The following is a 19,986-nucleotide window of genomic DNA, read 5'->3' as shown; positions in this document are numbered from 1 at the left end:
TGTGGTTGTAGACGCATACTCCAAGTGGATTGAATATGAGATCATGTCGGCTAGCACATCCGCTGCCACTACTGAATGCCTGCGGGCCATGTCTGTCACACATGGCTTACCCGATGTCCAGGTGAGCGACAACGGGCCATGTTTTACCAGTGCTGAGTTCAAAGAATTCATGACCCGCAACAGGATCAAACATGTCACATCTGCCCCGTTTAAACCAGCGTCCAATAGTCAGGCAGAGATAGCAGTGCAAACCATCAAGTAAGGCTTAAAGAGGGTAACTGAAGGTTCACTGCAGACTCGCCTATCCCGAGTCCTGCTTAGCTCCCGCACGAGACCCTACTCTCTCACTGGGATCCCACCTGCTGAACTGCTCAAGAAAAGAGCACTTAAGACAAGGCTCTCGTTAGTTCACCCTGATCTACAAGAACAGGTAGAGAGCAGGCGGCTTCAACAAAGTGCATACCATGATAGCGCAAATGTGTCACGCGAGATTGAAATCAATGATCCTGTATTTGTTTTAAATTAGGGACAAGGTCCCAAGTGGCTTCCCGGCACTGTCGTGGCCAAAGAAGGAAGCCGGGTGTTTCGGGTCAAACTTTCAAATGGACTCATTCGCCAGAAACACTTGGACCAAATCAAACACAGATTCACGGACTATTCTGAGCAACCCATTTTGGACCCTACCTTTTTAGATCCCCCAACATACAGACCAGTGGCAACCGGCACCACGGTTGACCACGAAGCAGAACCCATCATCCACAGCAGCCCTGCAGGGCCCAACACACCAAGCAGCCCAGCAAGGCCAGCTGCACAGCAGCCCAGCGAGGGCTCAACAAATGATTCAACAACACCAGCTTTCACACCGAGACGATCAACCAGGGCAAGAAAGGCCCCAGATCGACTCACATTGTAAATAGTTACACTATTGACTTTGGGGGGGGGGGGCAGTGTTGTTATATACGTGGATATATTTATTCTGTACAGCCACCAGAGGGCTCATCCCATGGAGTCCCAAGGGATCCCATAATCCCTTGGGAGCACAGGTATTTAAGGAGGCTTCACAGGTTGGAGAGGCACTCTGGAGATCTGCAATAAAAGACTACGGTCATGCCTTACTTTGAGCTCGTAGTGTTCAGTCTGACTCTTTCTCCACACACAATACCTTCACTGCAAGTGGTTCAAGAAGGTGGCTTACCACCACCTTCTCAAGGGCAATTAGGGATGGGCAATAAATGCTGGCCTTGCCAGTGATGCCCACGTCCCAGGAACGAATAAAAAAAACTGTGAGCTGGATTGGAATTTGTTCCCACGTAAAGTCCGATAACCCTCCAAACTGATTTGCCACCACCGTGAGCTCAGTTCTGAAGCTAGAACTCAGAGAAAATATTATATTTCACAACCACTTCAGATAAAGGTGCCTTGCTTTTCAACCCCTACATTTTTATTAAAATCCTTGTGCATGTGCAAGAGTGACTTTACTGTGTGTACGTATGTCGACCAAACCTAGCTCACATTCAGGTATGCCAGTGGAACCAGTTTGCATGTACGCCCAACCTTTATGTGCCTTTCCCTTGTCCAGTTTTATATTTGTAAAAGGTGGAAGCTCCAGGGTACGGTGTTATAATGCCAGTGAGTAATAGCTGAGATAATTTGAAAAAGCCTGGATTTGGAAAAAGAAACTATATCCCATGATCAAGAAAGAACTTGCATTTATGTAGCACCTTTCACAACTTCAGGACCTCTCAAAGCACTTTACAGACAATGAAGTACTTGTAAAGTGTAGTCACTGTTGTAATATAGGAAACACAGCAGACAATTTGTGCACAGCATGTTCCCACAAACAGCAATGTGATAATGACCAGATAACCTGTTTTAGTGATGTTGGTTGCTAAATATTGGTCAGGACACCCCTGCTCTACTTCAAATAATGCCATGGGATCTTTTATGTCCATCTGAGAGGCAGATGGGGCCTCGGTTTAACGTCTCATTCAAAAGGCAGCACCTCTGATAATGGAGCAGTCCCTCAGTACTGCACTGAAGTGTTAGCCTGGAGTGGGATTTTAACCCAGATCCTGCTGAGTCAGAGGGGAGACAGCTACCCACTGAGCCAATGATGTTGCCCATATCACAACATCACTATTGCGCACACATGGGCACTGATGGTGCTGATCTTTAACAATGCCATCACATTGGATCATTATAATAATAAAGGTAGAAGGGGAATGCCCCCCTTGGTAGCCTTTGGTTAATTGCACGATGCAGTACGGGTTGGAACCATACAGAGCAGAAGGTTTGATCCCTTGCTCATGCTGATTCAGCTGAGGTGGTGGTGGGGCAGTAAAATTGACAACATTCCCAGGCTAGGTCGGGAAGAATCAGCCAGAATCCCACTCCTGATCACTGACCAGGGAACTCTGTTGGAAGTGTGTGTGTATGGTCGCTGGCTGAGGACAGGCTGTGTTGAAGTATATAACCAAATAGCCCTCTGACACACGGGTATGATACTGGAGGGCTGTTGTTGCCCATTTGCTCACACACCAGCATGAAACATGGGTTTGAGATGAAAAAAGTGAGAAGGAAAGCTATAGGACATACAGAAAGTAAAAGAACACAGCACTATCAATCCAATTCCCTTCTGTAATTCATTACCATTCACTCCTGAATCAGCTTAAGTATGTTCAGCTTTAGCCATAACATTTGTCTGTTAATATGAAAGGTTTGTTTATGAAAGAATATTTCAATTTTAATTATTTTGTCGGTTTACTTAATAACATTAAAAACTCTCCGAATATTATGAAGGAGGCCTCTTACTGTAATGCATTCAATTCCCTTCAAAAATCAGTCAGGCTTTTCACAACACATTTAATCTGCTCTGTGAAGCAAACCCAAATCTGATTTTAATTTTGTTTGTGAAGGCCGGTGAGCATTCCGCCGCCCTTGCCAAATGGTGATGGTTGTTGCAAGTCAAATCTGTGGGGGCTTTCTGACAAAAGATGATCCATTCTAGCTCTCAGGCGGAAAGGCTCCGACTGCAGATGCAGCACGGGGAGCAGATTGGTTTCATCTGTTCAACAAATGAGCAGCAGGTAAATTCTATTCTGGATGTTCCCTACAGATCTCCCATCACAGCGTCCAACATTTATGGGCTTATTCTTAGGTTTTCCACTCCCACTGTTCTTACGTTTAAAGGAAAAACTTGAGCATAACAGGAGGAAACAGTATGCAACAGATGTTGCACCTATGATGAAGAGTGACTCTGCATATGAGGAAGCACACAGTTCCAGTTTTTGGAAAGCAGAATCTAGAAAGCATTGGGACCATGGAGAGGGAGGCATGCACAGAATTATTAGTATTCATATTAATCACATCTTCTATAATTTGCATGATATTTTGCATCAATATGGCCATAGATACTGATGGTTGCAAGTTCATCATAATGCATGAAATGAAAAGCCATCACAATAGAGTGTGGCTTTATCATATTTATACTTATTGTGCCCAGAAATATGTTTTAGGATTCATTTTTATTTCCAAGGACATATAAATAACATGTGAAATTTGTATTGAATATTTCTATGTGCCATTGTTATGTAATTAAAGGCTTTTCATCTACCAATGCATGAACCTGTATAATGTAAAGTCAAAAAATGTTAACCTAGAAATTACTATTTGCAATATCAATAGACTGCAATATTTGAGATTTAACCAGAATTGCCCAAATGGAGTTTTTTAATGTAAAATAAAAACATAAGACCATAAGATCAGCCATGATCTTATTGAATGGCAGAGCAGGCTCGAGAGGCCGAATGGCAGTAGGAGTAGACATGGCTGATCTTCTATCTCAATTCCACTTTCCTGCACTATCCCCATATCCCTTGATTCCCTTAATATCCAAATATTTCTGTAACATTAAAATGAGCATTTTGTTTCCACAATATACCAGCAGGTTGTATCCAGGCCGGTTACCATAATGATTTGGAATGTTAATTAGTAAACAAAGGGAGGTTGACATACTCATTTCAAGAATTTCACACCACTGTTGTAAACATTTCCCTCCCAACGCCGCCGTGTCCAGGTGTCGCCTCATTCCATCACACGGCAGGGCAGCACCCAGGACAGACATTCGGGAGCCTCCTGCTCCCATTTCAAAATGGAGGCATTTCAATCATAGTGGTGACCTTCATTAATACCTCTGCGTCTCCGGAGTTTAGTTTCAACCAAACTGAAGATCCTCTGGCTCCACAGTTTCGAGAGTGTCAGCTGTGGCTCAGTGGGTAGCACACTTGCCTCTGAGTCAGAAGGTTGTGGATTCAAGTCCCACTCCGGGGGCTTGAACACATAAATCTAGGCTGAAATTTCAGTGCAGTACTGAGGGAGTGCTACACTGCCGGAGGTGCCGTCTTTCATTTGAGATGTTAAACTGAGGCCCTGTCTACTCTCTCAGTGGATGCAAAAGATCCTATGGCACTATTGCAAAGAAGAGCAGGGGAGATATCCCCATTGTCCTGGACAATATTTTTCCCTCATAACAAAATCAGATTATCTGGTCATTATCACATTACTGTTTATGGGAGCTTGCTGTGCGCAAGTTGGCTGCCACATTACAACATGACTTCAAAAGTACTTCATTGGCTGTAAAGCACTCTGAGACGTCTGGTGGCTGTGAAAGGTGCTATATAAATGTAAGTTTTGTTTCCACACAGCCTCTCGGGCAGTTTCCCTCTGCTGCCCTGTAATTGCCCGTTTACACATACCCTGAACAAGGGGCAGGAGGGGAAACAACTCTGTACCCTACCCACCTATCAGAACACCAGGTGTAGAAGTCTGTGCTGCCATGTTGTAGCAGTGTGATACCATTGCTCAATGCACCATACTCATACCCACTGAGTGACAGTTAGTAGGATTGCTCTAGTTTTCATTTTTCACAAAAGAATTAAATTGCTGGTTGAAATGCAGCTTCCTCTTACCATCTATTACAGATACAGTACAGTTCCCAAACATTTGACCAGCTGGCTTCAGATTTTCTTTTCATTTCCTGGTAATTGCAAATATTGGATTCTCGCCCAGTTGGTGCTACTCTGTGGGGTTGCGGTTAATGAATGGTCCACCTGTCTGATATCATCCAGGAATCAGTGAAAGCAAAGAAACACGGCGAGAGAGGGTTGGGTTATGAAAGTCTCCACAGTGCTAGTGAAAGGTGCCATTACCTCTACATCTCGGCCTCACAATAGTATTTCTTTGCTTTTAACTTCTGCAAGAGGGAGAGGTAGACATACCGAGTGTGGAATGGAGACACTGAGGTACATTGGCTTGAATCTTACCAGCCCTGCGAGTGCAGGTTTGGAGGCGGGCCCGCTGTTAAAATGGCCATGATTGACAGCGGGTCGGGATCCTGCTCTAAACCCGCCTTCTTGTCAGTTTCCAAAGTGCCGAGTCTGACTGCGGTTCATAGACCCGACACCAACATCATTAAGAAGTACTTTAAAGGTTTTTAAAAATAATTTTACCAGGTCCTAACCATTTTTCCAAGTTTTTTTTACGAAGTTCACGTCCCTCAATGATTCTCTATTGCTTTGATTAGTTGACAGCTGCAGAAGTGGTATAAAAGCTACCCTTTCACAGCTGTTCACTTTTCAATCTCAGAAACTGAAGCCTTCAGGATTTGGAAGACACTTTTCAGCTGTATACAGGTTGGAAGTGTTTGCAATGAACTCTCTACCCACGGTCATCTCCTTGGAGCAACCTCTCACACCATTGACAGATCGCTTCTATCATCTTAACTTCAGCTGCCATCTATTCCATTAGCATCGATGCCCTTGAAAAAAATCTCACCTTGGCCCTCAGAATCCCACCACAATCAGCCCCAACACCAACATCACTAGACACACCAGCAACACCAACAACAACACCAACATTCTCCGCAATTGACTGATGCTGCACAGGACACAGGGCATCAGCACCCGACCACATTGCTGCCCGGGGCACCAGGAATGGCCTCACCATGGGCCACATTTACTTCACTTGATGTTGTGCACTCTGACTGCCATATGATGCGACAGGTTGGCACCACCCCACACCAACTCCATAAAGCATTCCTACAATGCCCAAGCAATTCCTTTCACACTCATCACTATTGAGCGGGGTACCATTATGTCTCACCATTCACTACAACTAACTAAACCATTTCCAAAGGTGCACACAAATCTGTCCAAGAACGTAAAGTGTTCAAAATAAAGATTTCAATGTTTGACAACACATTAGCAGAAACTCTTCATGTACCTTGACTAAAAGATCCAAGTGCCTACCCTTGTGTATTGTTAGTTGATATGATTGGACAAGGATGAGGGTGAGCATGAGGGGTGGCTAGTCAGATGGATATGTGACAATGTAGATAGAGAGAGCGATGGGAGGAGGTGCAAGGTAAGTTGGTGTGAGTAAGGATTTGCAGGAGTACGGTAGGGAAGGCAGAGTGATGGGGATGTGATGAGTGGCATAGCAGGATGAGGTTGATTGTGGCTTTGAAGTAATGTTTCGTGATCTGCTGAGATCATTGAAAGGTTTGCGTCCCTGCAGCCTGGTCCTTCTGATGACATCCCTGCATTTTCCCCCCTGTGCAATGTGAAACCAGGCTGTGTTGGTGTCTAGAGGAGGTCTCTTCCACCCATTGGAAGGGAAGGGAACCTCCCTGAGTGCTGTGACTCCCTCCATAAGCATCTGGAGGAAGTCATAGGAGAGCCTAGGTGCAGCCGTGCACCTTTATGCAGTGCTTGTCGGTGTTTGCAGGACCTCAATGCTGTAGAACACTGACTGCGCAACTGTCAAAATCAATGTGGCCATGGTCCCTTTAAGGAATCCAGCTGATGACATGTCATCAAATGACGTCATCAGACCCGCTTGTTTTTAATTGGCCAGGAATGTCGCAGGGCGGCCTTAACAAGCCCCTCAACAGAAGATTCTTTTCACAGTGCGGGCTGGAGCTAGGAGCGGGGTCGCAACCCGCCACTGACCTCAGCTGCCCCGGACCCACCACGGTTGGCAAAATCGCAGCCCTAGAGTGGGCCCTGGAGGATGGAAGTGGATGTGTGGAGAAAATTCAGAAGAAAAAGCACCAGACATAATCCTGAAAAATCCTAAAGACGTGCAATAACCAGTTATTCCTCAAAGTAAGCCCCTGAGAACCAGGAGTTTGGGACATCCTTCTGAACAGGCGTCATAGCAATATGCAACTTAAAAATCAGGAGTTTGCTGGATGTACTAGGACATTGTTTGTCTTCTTCCTCTGCCACTCTGTTTCTCTCTCACTCATGCCCACACACCAACTGAAAGCAGTAGGCCAGACCAATCAGGTACATCCCAAACGTAAAATTTTGCTTCATTCTTTTACATCAGGGTGAGATGTACTGTCAGCTACTGAAGGACACATAAAGCATTTTAATTAAAATGATTCTAATTTTGTTCAACAACAGTTTCAAGCAACACTTCAAACAATGCCAAAGCTTTCTATTACAATCGTTGATGTCTCCAGGGAGCAACTTCTACAATTTCACAGGGAATCCAATTGGATACTGACAATTCCACCCTGTAAAACATTCATTAGTTGGTTTCCAATCTTCAACTGTAAGCTATCACTTTACTCTTAATGGGTGTTTCAGTGGCCCAGTGCTTAAAGTCAGCACTGCTCTGTGTTAGGAGCGCCCCTTCAGAGTAAGAGTGCTTCTATTATCCGAATTCCTGCCTCTGTGACCAAACTTTTGGTCACCTTTGCATCTCCTTCGAGGCTCGGTGTCAAATTTTGTCTAATTACGCACCTGTGAAGTGCCTTGGGACCTTTAACTACATTAAAGGTGCTATATAAATGCATGGTTTTGATGTTGTAGTAATGCAGGACTAAGGCACGGTGATGCAAAATGAATTGTTACTGAGGAATTTAGGTGAAGGGCTGAGGCCCATAGTGTAGGAACCCTACACGTATGAAAAGGGTAAAAGACAAGTTAAATGCCTGGTGATGCCAAGCTTGGGGTTTAAAAGCCCGAAGCCTGTGGGAGGGAGAAAAGACTGGGAGGGACAACAAACCTGCATTTATAAAGTGCCTTTCACAACATCAGGATGTCCCTAATGAGCTTAACAGCCAAGGAAGTACTTTTTTGATGTGTAGTCATTGTTATAATGTAGGTGATAAGGAGTTTAACAGATCTCACTCGACGCAGAGTAAAATACTGGAAAGCATGAAAACAATTGTGTGACATTTCTTCATATAAGAATCCAGTTAACCCTAGATATTCAGCAACCATCCAAAATACATGTAACAAGTGCAATACTTCAAACTGTACGCCTTCCAACAGCGCCATCTAGTGGCAATCTTCGGGTAATGCAAAACAAATCTGGATTTCAGAATTAAAGAAAAAAGACTTGCATTTATATAGCGCCTCTCACGACCACTGACATCCCAAAACGCTTTACAGCCAATTAAATATTTTTTTTTGAAGTATAGTCACAGTTGTAATTTAGGAAATGCGACAGCCGATTTACTGAGGAATCTAGGTGAAGGGCAGAGGCCCATAGTTCAGGAACCCCATACGTGTGAAAAGGGTAAAAGACAAGATAAACGCCTGGTGACGTCAAGCTTGGGTTTTAAAACCCTGAAGCCAGTGGAAGGAACAACAAACCTGCATTTATATAGCGCCTTTCATGACCACCGGATGTCCCAAAGGACCTTACAGCCAATGAAGTACTTTTTTTTGAAGTGTAGTCACTGTTGCAATGTAGGACGCGGCAGCCGATTTGCGCTGAGCAAACTCCCACAAACAGCAATGTGATAATGACCAGATAATTTGTTTTTGTTATGTTGACTGAGGGATAAATATTGGCCAGAACACCAGGGATAACGCCCTGCTTATCTTCGAAATAGCGCAGTGGGATCTTTTACATCCACCTGAGAGAACAGATGGGGCCTCGGTTTAACGTCTCATCTGAAATTATCTGGTCCAAGTAATCCTCATGGAACATTCTGTTTGAATCAATGACTATATATCAGCAGTTAGTGAAATTCAGAGCCTGTTATATGGAAATAGTGCTGAACGAGAACTACACATTTCTCATGGGTATTAGAACACCTGGGTCTGTTTGGGAATGAGGCGAATCTCGATGTTTTTGTACTTCGGAATAAGAATAAATACGTCAAGCAGTGAGCAGCTGAGCTCTGCAGATCATGATGAGCCCAGGTTCAATCCCTAATCTATGCTGAGTTAGCTGATTTACCACTGGAATTATCACTGGGGTAACCTCAGTGTGCTTGGAGCTGGTTTGGGGAAGTTACCTAGTATGTCTAGCGACGTTCTGTTAGAAATGTGGCTATCTGCTCCCTGAGTGTCTAGGTTACAAATTCAGGTCTGTCACATATACTTCCTGACATTCAGTGGCATCAGTTCCTTCCCTGTGCAGCCTGAGTGAGAGAGTGCAGGGGCTGCTAGTGGCTGCGATTGGGGAGGGGGACCAGCACATGCACCATGTGCAAAGTTAGATATCTGCTGAAGACAACGTGTATCACTTAAGGTATCTATGGCAGGAAAAAAGCTCCTGCAGTGGGCATGACCTGGTTACTCTACACAGCGCAAGCATTGCACACAAGCTCCCCACTGACACTGACGTTAAACTAACCCAGTTTCTGCAGTTTATCCTGAAGCAGCACAAGAACCACAATTTCAAACCAGCCAGTATAGAAAATGCAGCTCAACATGCTGTGTGAATGTACCCTTGTCGCAAAAGCTGAAAATCAATGTGTATCAGCACAAGAGGATATGAAAGGTTGATTGTAATGTTCGCATACATGATGAATGGAACCAGGTTACCTCCATAGATGATATTTAAAAGGAAGCTACCACCTACAGTAACGCTTCCAATGTGTGCTCACGTGAGAATGTATCCTAAAGAACTTGCGATTATATAGCGCCTTTCACGACCTCATGACGTACCAAAGCACTTTACAGCCAATAAAGTACTTTTGGAGTGTAGTCACTGTTGTAACGTAGGAAACACGGCAGCCAATTTACACACAGCAAGGTCCCACAGCAATGCGATAATGACCAGATAATCTGTTTTGGTGATGTTGGTTGAGGGATAATATTGGCCAGGACTCCGGGGAGAACTCCCTTGCTCTTCTTCAAAATAGTGCAATGGGATCTTTTACATCCACCTGAGAGGTCAGACTGGGCCTCGGTTTAACGTCTCATCTGAAAGACCAATATGTCGAGGAACCAACTAGGGGGGAGGCCATCTTAGACTGGGTGTTATGTAATGAGAGAGGATTAATTAGCAATCTCGTTGTGCGAGGCCCATTGGGGAAGAGTGACCATAATATGGTGGAATTCTGCATTAGGATGGAGAATGAAACAGTTAATTCAGAGACCATGGTCCAGAACTTAAAGAAGGCTAACTTTGAAGGTATGAGGCGTGAATTGGCTGGGATGGATTGGCGAATGATACTTAAGGGGTTGACTGTGGATGGGCAATGGCAGACATTTAGAGACCGCATGGATGAACTACAACAATTGTACATTCCTGTCTGGCATAAAAATAAAAAAGGGAAGGTGGCTCAACCGTCGCTATCAAGGGAAATCAGGGATAGTATTAAAGCCAAGGAAGTGGCATACAAATTGGCCAGAAATAGCAGCGAACCTGGGGACTGGGAGAAATTTAGAACTCAGCAGAGGAGGACAAAAGGTTTGATTAGGGCAGGGAAAATGGAGTATGAGAAGAAGCTTGCAGGGAACATTAAGACGGATTGCAAAACTTTCTATAGATATGTAAAGAGAAAAAGGTTAGTAAAGACAAACGTAGGTCCCCTGCAGTCAGAATCAGGGGAAGTCATAACGGGGAACAAAGAAATGGCGGACCAATTGAACAAGTACTTTGGTTCGGTATTCACGAAGGAGGACACAAACAACCTTCCGGTTATAAAAGGGGTCGGGGGGTCTAGTAAGGAGGAGGAACTGAGGGAAATCCTTATTAGCCGGGAAATTGTGTTGGCGAAATTGATGGGATTGAAGGCCGATAAATCCCCAGGGCCTGATGGACTGCATCCCAGAGTACTTAAGGAGGTGGCCTTGGAAATAGTGGATGCATTGACAGTCATTTTCCAACATTCCATTGACTCTGGATCAGTTCCTATAGAGTGGAGGGTAGCCAATGTAACCCCACTTTTTAAAAAAGGAGGGAGAGAGAAAACAGGGAATTATAGACCGGTCAGCCTGACCTCGGTAGTGGGTAAAATGGTGGAATCAATTATTAAGGATGTCATAGCAGTGCATTTGGAAAGAGGTGACATGATAGGTCCAAGTCAGCATGGATTTGTGAAAGGGAAATCATGCTTGACAAATCTTCTGGAATTTTTTGAGGATGTTTCCAGTAGAGTGGACAAGGGAGAACCAGTTGATGTGGTATATTTGGACTTTCAGAAGGCGTTCGACAAGGTCCCACACAAGAGATTGATGTGCAAAGTTAGAGCACATGGGATTGGGGGTAGTGTGCTGACATGGATTGAGAACTGGTTGTCAGACAGGAAGCAAAGAGTAGGAGTAAATGGGTACTTTTCAGAATGGCAGGCAGTGACTAGTGGGGTACCGCAAGGTTCTGTGCTGGGGCCCCAGCTGTTTACACTGTACATTAATGATTTAGATGAGGGGATTAAATGTAGTATCTCCAAATTTGCGGATGACACTAAGTTGGGTGGCAGTGTGAGCTGCGAGGAGGATGCTGTGAGGCTGCAGAGCGACTTGGATAGGTTAGGTGAGTGGGCAAATGCATGGCAGATGAAGTATAATGTGGATAAATGTGAGGTTATGCACTTTGGTGGTAAAAACAGAGAGACAGACTATTATCTGAATGGTGACAGATTAGGAAAAGGGGAGGTGCAAAGAGACCTGGGTGTCGTGGTACATCAGTCATTGAAGGTTGGCATGCAGGTGCAGCAGGCGGTTAAGAAAGCAAATGGCATGTTGGCCTTCATAGCAAGGGGATTTGAGTACAGGGGCAGGGAGGTGTTGCTACAGTTGTACAGGGCATTGGTGAGGCCACACCTGGAGTATTGTGTACAGTTTTGGTCTCCTAACCTGAGGAAGGACATTCTTGCTATTGAGGGAGTGCAGCGAAGGTTCACCAGACTGATTCCCGGGATGGCAGGACTGACCTATCAAGAAAGACTGGATCAACTGGGCTTGTATTCACTGGAGTTCAGAAGAATGAGAGGGGACCTCATAGAAACATTTAAAATTCTGACGGGGTTAGACAGGTTAGATGCAGGAAGAATGTTCCCAATGTTGGGGAAGTCCAGAACCAGAGGTCACAGTCTAAGGATAAGGGGTAAGCCATTTAGGACCGAGATGCGGAGGAACTTCTTCACCCAGAGAGTGGTGAACCTGTGGAATTCTCTACCACAGAAAGTTGTTGAGGCCAATTCACTAAATATATTCAAAAAGGAGTTAGATGAGGTCCTTACTACTAGGGGGATCAAGGGGTATGGCGAGAAAGCAGGAATGGGGTACTGAAGTTGAATGTTCAGCCATGAACTCATTGAATGGCGGTGCAGGCTAGAAGGGCCGAATGGCCTACTCCTGCACCTATTTTCTATGTTTCTAATCCGATACACTACATTTGGGTGCTTTCGGCAGTTCCGTTCGATACATTTCCTTGCTTTTCAGTTCAAGTACAATTCGGTACAATACGGGATACATTGTAGTACATTCAACAAATTACATTACATGTGTCACTATACAATACACGGAATAGGTGACCGTACATTTACATTTTTCTTTTCAACGTGCATTACGAAACAAATCTTGCATTGTACATGGCACTACACAGGTGTTTACAGATCATGGTACTCCATGTACAAAAAAAAGAAGTTACAAGTACAGCCCAAGGGGAGTTTTGTACTGATTCCTGCCCCCGGGTTTACCGTGGCAGAAGGGCTTTAAACTGTGGCCCTTCCCCACTGTGCCTTTGCGGCGAATGCACCAATTTTAAGTGCGTCCCTCAGCACGTAATCCTGGATCTTGGAGTGCGCCAGTCTGCATCACGCAGACGTGGACATATCCTTGCTCTGGAAGACCAGCAAGTTTCGGCAAGACCAAAGAGCGTCTTTGACCAAGTTGATGGCCCTCCAGCAGCAGATGATGTCTGTCTCGGTGTGTGTCCCTGGGAACAGCCCGTAGAGCACAGAGTCCTGTGTTACGGAGCTGTTCGGGATGAACCTTGACAGCAACCACTGCATCTCCTTCCAAACCTGCCTTGCGAAGGCGCAATCCTGAAGGAGATGGGTGACAGTCTCGTCCGCCCCGCAGCCGACTCGGGAGCACCGTGCCGTGCTGCTGCAGTTGTCCAAGGCAGCACGGATCAATGATTTCCTATGTTCACTGTATCCAAGATCACAGGCAGAGGGCCTGGGATTTTCTGATGCACTTTTGTGCCATGGGAGGTGCCTCACCATGTGCGAGGAGTCAGAAAATCTACCCTCCAGTATATACCTGGAATGTGAAATTGGCTGTTGGTGATTTCTTGTGAATGAGAAAATATGTCAGTCTGTGGTAAAGACAACAGCAGAGCATGTTCATGCCTGAACGCAGACTCTCACTGATCTGTCAAATTCAATTAAAAAAAAACAACCACAAGAGGGACTTAAAAGCAGCAAGGACTCTCAGGACTGTAGACACACATAATGTTTAGAATGTTATTGCCTACTTAGTTGCTTTTTATTTTGTCAGTATTGATCTACAGACCTGAGTGTAAGCGAAATTAGGAGAACCAGCTGAATTTTTCTAACAGTCTGTGAAAAAGGTACATATTCCATAATACTTTCTGGCTAAAAACTGTGTTAATGGTCATTATAACGCTGACACATAACTACCATTCTTTATTTCAAAAGAGGCAGCAAGACCTCCTTCAGCAATGGGCTAGGACATTCGCATCTCTGGGTCAGAGGGTAGCAGTTGCATGACACACAGAACAATGGATGCTAGCAAATATATTCAAAATGTGTTAAAACACCATCAAGAATTTTTTAATGCCATTTTGTAATCACAAGGCTATTGACTGGGCAGGTGCAAAGGTCTGCAAAGGCGAGCATACAGGGCAAACCACCTGCAACTCCACAAGCATCATAGTTTCACCACAATTAAATGGTACAATTGGCAATGTTCACATTCTCACCACGTCACTCGCAAGGGGTAGGCAATACTGTTATCACAAGGGAACAATGGGCTCCTTATGTGGTTCTGTAGCGGTGGATTACCAGTTATTATAAATAACTATAATACTGTCCTCTTGTTTGTGTCTAAAAGGAGATTAGACCTGTTTCCCACAATACCACAGTGGTTTAGGTAGCACACGTGAATCCTATATTGTTTTGCACATTCTTACCTACACAAGAATTTAATTTAGAACATATATCGAGTTTCACCAGCTTCAGCTATAGTGTTGCAAAGTGTTAAAAGATAATCACCAAACTAAAAGTATCTAATAATAGCTCTGTGCCCTTCGCCCTGAGGTTTGACAATTCCTCACAGTATAATTGAATATAGTGTCCAGGCCTTTACTGACAGTGTCTCACTGATGAACTGAACTGCGCATGTTTATGGAATCACTCACTTGCTTTGGGCAACAGCAATTAAGGCGCTTTGCCCTCAAATTTAACACAACCCGAAAACAACCTTATAAAGTTATAGGCACTGTTGCTACTTAAACAAGGATGAAACTAAAGTTGCAATAATAGCTGGTTCATTGTCCCATCATTTAACTCACTCCAAATATAGAAACGTTTTATGGAAATGAAGCTTATTGAGAAGATCCTATACTTTCCATAAAAGTTCATGAACATCTGCAGATTTGGAATTAATGTATGTAAATCCTGGAATATGTAAATATTGTTTCAATTTATTTGCATACTCTATAATGTTAAACATGCTAAGGCCGGTTTTAACTTGACCTGCCTGGTAGATACAGGGCACTAGAGTCCCTAAAGTAGTTGTGCTGCACATACCTTCCCATTCCTGCTTGGATTCTGCCTACTGCATTATTTCCTGGGCCCTGCACTTGGTGTGTTAAGTAGCTTCTCGGCCTTTTGGCTAAGATCATGCGTAACTGACCTGACAGGGGAGTAGCCATGACCCCAAAGTGGTTCTCCCTGGATCAGGAAGGTGGTTCTCCTATGCTTTTTGGAAATAGGAGGTGGGTGGGGTGGATTGACCCATCCACCTCCACGGAGGTGTGTGTGGGGGGGGCCTGACCCATCCACCTCCATGGCACGAACCTGGTATTGCAGTACTTCCAGAACGGTGCAGTGGCTCTTGGCCTTTTGGCTAAGAGCATTGGCGCAGAGTGATCCTTGATGTGTGCAAGGTGACCTCTGGTGTTTGTGATTTGACAAAGAATTGGAAAGATTGGCAACGAAAAATTAAAAAAATGTTTTTTAAAAAGTAGCTGCCTGAATTAGACAGAAGCCTCATTACTGCATTTAATGATGTACATAGCAGCCCGATGCAATTCTGAGGGCAGTGAAGCAGAAAAGGGCCGAAAAGATAAGTTTAAAATTATTTCTGTGGGGCCAAGAGGTCTTAAAGTCACCATTCTGACTTCAAATAAATGTTAACTTCTCAAAAGGGTAGTGCTTAACCATTCTTCTGAATAAGTAAAAACATTCTACAATCATGTACAGCTTTTCATCTCAAATGTAAATATTTTTAGTGCTGAGGGAGTTTGCTACATTACAACAATGTCCACACTTCATTGGCTGTAATGCAATTTGGGACATCCTAAAGTCATAAAAGGTGTTATATAATTGCAAGATACAATTTATATTAATAACTTGGATGAAGGGACCGAGTGTAATGTAGCTAAGTTTGCTGATGTTACAAAGATGGGTGGGAAAGCAAATTGTGAGGAGGACACAAAAATCTGCAAAGGGATATAGACAGGCTAAGTGAGTGGGCAAAAATTTGGCCGATGGAGTATAATGTGGGAAAATGCGAGGTTATCCACTTTGGCAGAAATAATAGAAAAACAAATTATAATTTAAATGGAGAAAAATTGCGAAGTGCTGCAGTACAGAGGGACCTGGGGGTCCTTGTGCATGAATCACAAAAAGTTAGTATGCAGGTACAGCAAGTAATCAGGAAGGCAAATGGAATGTTGGCCTTTATTGCAAGGGTGATAGAGTATAAAAGCAGAGAAGTCCTGCTGCAACTGTACAGGGTATTGGTGAGACCACACCTGGAGTACTGTGTACAGTTTTGGTCTCCGTTTTTAAGGAAGGATATACTTGCATTAGAGGCTGTTCAGATAAGGTTCACTAGGTTGATTCTGGAGATGAGAGAGTTGACATGAAGATAGGTTGAGCAGGTTGGTCCTATACACATTGGAGTTCAGAAGAATTAGAGGTGATCTTATTGAAACATATAAGATAGAAACATAGAAATTAGGTGCAGGAGCAGGCCATTCGGTCCTTCGAGCCTGCACTGCCATTTAATAAGATCATGGCTGATCATTCAACCTCAGTACCCCTTTCCTGCTTTCTCTCCATACCCCTTGATCCCTTTGGCCATAAGGACCATATCTAACTCCCTTTTGAATATATCTAACAAACTGGCCTCAACAACAATAATGAGGGTGCCCGACAAGGTGGATGCAGAGAGGATATTTCCACTCATAGGGGAAACTAAAACTAGGGGACATAGTCTCAGAGTAAGAAGCCGCCCATTTAAAACTGAGATGAGGAGAAATTTCTTCTCTCAGAGGATTGTAAATCTATGGAATTCTTTTCCCCAGAGAGCTGTGGAGGTTGGGTCATTGAATATATTTAAGGTGGAGAGAGACAGATTTTTGAGCAACAAGGGAGTAAAGGGTTATGGGGAGCGGGTAGGGAAGTGGAGCTTAGTCCGTGATCAGATCAGCCATGATCTTATTGAATGGCGGAGTAGGCTCAAGGGGCCAAATGGCCTACTCCTGCTCCTATATCTTATGTTCTTATGTTCTAAGTCTTTCTGGCCATGTTTAGCGACAAAGTTCCTTGGTCCCTTTTGGTTTCATCCTTAGCTATTTCAGCTCCATTCATATATATACTTGGATTTATATGGCACCTTTCATGACCACCGGACGTCTCAAAGTGCTGTACAGCCAATGAAGTATTTTTGAAGTGAAGTCACTGTTGGAAACGCAGCGTTTTTGTTATGTTGAGGGGTAAATATTGGCCAGGACACCGGGAATAACTCCCCTGATCTTCTTTAAAATAGTGCCATGGGATCTTTTACATCCACTTGAGAGAGCAGATGGGGCCTCGGTTTAACATCCTATCTGAAAGAAGGCACCTCCAACAGTGCAGCACTCCCTCAGCACTGCACTGGAGTTTCAACCTAGATTTATGTGTTCAAGTCCCTGGAGTGGGACTTGAACCCACAACCTTCTGACTCAGAGGCGAAGAAGCTACACACTTAGTCACAGCTGACACACATGGAGTACATGTGCCACTTAATGTTCCTTCATCTAAGCAGTACATTACAAAGAAATACTTAGATTTATATAGCGCCTTTCACGACCATCGGCAGCCTCAAAGCACTTTACAGCTAACAAAGTATGGAGTGTAGTCACTGTTGTAATGTAGGAAATTGTATTACTTGTATACATTTGTCTGCATTAAATTTAATTTGCCATCTTTGTGCCCCTTACATATTTGATCCACTCATTCTGTAATTTATGAGCTGCTTCCACAAGTTCCACTGTCCCTCCCAATTTGGTATCATCAACAAATTTGACCACTTTACATTGAGTTTCTGAATTATGTAAATATAAAATATATCCCTGGTGATTTACGTGTTTTGAATCCTTTCAATCTGTCTCAGACTTCCATATCATTTGCATCAAAGTCATTGAGGTCGAAATTCAGTTTCTACTGCCACCCGTTACCGCACGCGGGAGACGGCTAACGGGCGACAAAGGCCTAATTTCGACGGTAAGCGGTGCCCATGCCTGTGCAGAAATTCAGTACGCTCTTTGGCAGAGGCACCAAGAGCTAACGCTGTGCCGGCTAACGCCACCCACGTGGTGTCATCATCCAACATGCAACGTCTCCTTGCCGCCTCTATCGCAATATTTAGTTTGAACGTCAGCCTTCCTGGCAGGCGTTCTTACAGCCTGAAAAAAGTGGTGAGTAAACAACGGAACTCGGGCGGAATCGCCCAGAGAGCAAGGTAAGTTTTTTTCTTTATTTATTTCTTCATTTTTTTATTAGTTGTAACAGTGGGGAAGTTTGCATGTGGGTCGGAGAAGTTTGAGGTTTTTTTTTTCTTTCTTCCCTTCTCTTCCCGTTTTCCAGCTAGGATGGTGACAGCCTCCCGATGCGAAATTCAGTCGGCCTCCTGAGCTCCCACCCGAGGATGAATATGCAACGCTACTTTTTAGCGCTGCTCTCTCATCTTTCGATGTAAAAACTGAATTGAGCAGTTTAAGCCTGCACCGAACGCTTGCCGTTAAAATCAGCATTCGGGCGGTGATACTGGCTCAAAAACGGCAGTACCGAATTTCGACCCCATTGATTTTACTTTGGTTTGTGGAGAGCATGTTACTCATGTATTTACCTCCTCCATGCATTCACAAGGGATCATTTAGAATATGAACTCCCTTGTGGTCATCTTTAGTTTTGATTCCATTTTCATCTTTCCTAGTGTCAGTCAAGAGTGAGGGGAGGGGCAGTGCACAGAACTAACAACACTGCTGGGGGAGACAGGAGTTCTTGGGCCTAGCAGCACTGGTTTGTAAGTTTGGTGACTGCGTGACTCTCTGGTTGCATGTCTCTGTCGCCCTCTCTGTGTGTATGAAAGAGTCACGTGTCCAGGTGACAACATCAGGTCGAAACCCAGGCTTTTGAGAGAGGCCGAAGCCTTTAATTAAAAGTTTTAATGAAGGTATGAAAAGGCACAAAAGAGATTTAACAAGATAAATTTAAACTTGTTATTGTGAAATATACAATTTTTGATATCTTTATTTTGTTTAAAATTTAATTTTTGACATAAGCATGGGCTCGAAATTTCCCAACCTTGCGCCGGGTTTTTGGACAATATTTTGCTATTTTTGGCGGAAAACGGTGCAGCGGGAAATTCACTGAAGTCTTGTGCCGGCATTTTTTAAATACCGTTGGGGAGCGGACCGCTGGTGTGCAAGACTAGAATAAGCGCTTTCGCCCGATATTTGGCTCGCAGCGCATAGGACAAAAAAACTCCTGGGAAAACCTGCGTTGCAGCCCTTGGAACGGCGGTAGGTGCGAAGAGCTGCAAAAAAGGTAAGTTAAAGATTTTATATTTTAATTCTTTTGCAGCGATTCGATAGAAAAGGGTCTTGTGAATGTTTCGTGATTTTTATTTTTTGTTTTTTGGAAAAAAATATTTTGGTGTTTTCCGCCCTCCCAAGGCCTCTCGCAGCAGTATCAGCCTCAGAGAAAAGTTGCAGAAAATTCGCGGTTTGTGCCACGAATCCTCGTGCAGTGCTGATTTTTACCGCTGGGCATATTTTTTTACTGAATATTATTAGGCCTTGGAATCATAGCGGTAATTTTGGTGGAAAAATACCGCTATGACCAAAAATTTAATTTCTAGCCCTAGATATTTTAAGTATTAAACCTTTCAAAAAGCATTTGAGGAATTTTGATTAGTTGATCTTTTTAAGACCATTTGCATTGGTTGTTTCTCCTGATTGGTCATTCAAGATTGGTTGTTCTCATAAGTCCTCAGCAGATTCTCATTGCCATTTTATAGCCATTAACATTGCTTTTTGTGCATATGGGTACATTCCCTACCTCTTAACTTCTGATTTGCTACAGTTTTACTTTAAGCTATTCAGGAAACTGTGATGGCAAAATCTAGATAGCAAATGTTGACATATACACCATATCCAAGATTTTCAAAACTGATTACATACTAAGTGAAGCCCCATGGCATTGCTCTAGGT

General features: G+C 43.8%; 1 pseudogene; it reads left to right on the top strand.

Annotated features, from left to right (window-relative positions):
• Positions 1 to 15,096: 15,096 nt before the first annotated feature.
• LOC139226094 (U2 spliceosomal RNA) lies at positions 15,097 to 15,297 on the top strand (annotated as a pseudogene).
• The last annotated feature ends 4,689 nt before the right edge of the window (positions 15,298 to 19,986 follow it).

Source organism: Pristiophorus japonicus, chromosome 15 (genome assembly GCF_044704955.1).
Source record: "Pristiophorus japonicus isolate sPriJap1 chromosome 15, sPriJap1.hap1, whole genome shotgun sequence".
NCBI lineage: Eukaryota > Metazoa > Chordata > Chondrichthyes > Pristiophoridae > Pristiophorus > Pristiophorus japonicus.
This window is presented reverse-complemented; position numbering and strand designations above follow the sequence as displayed.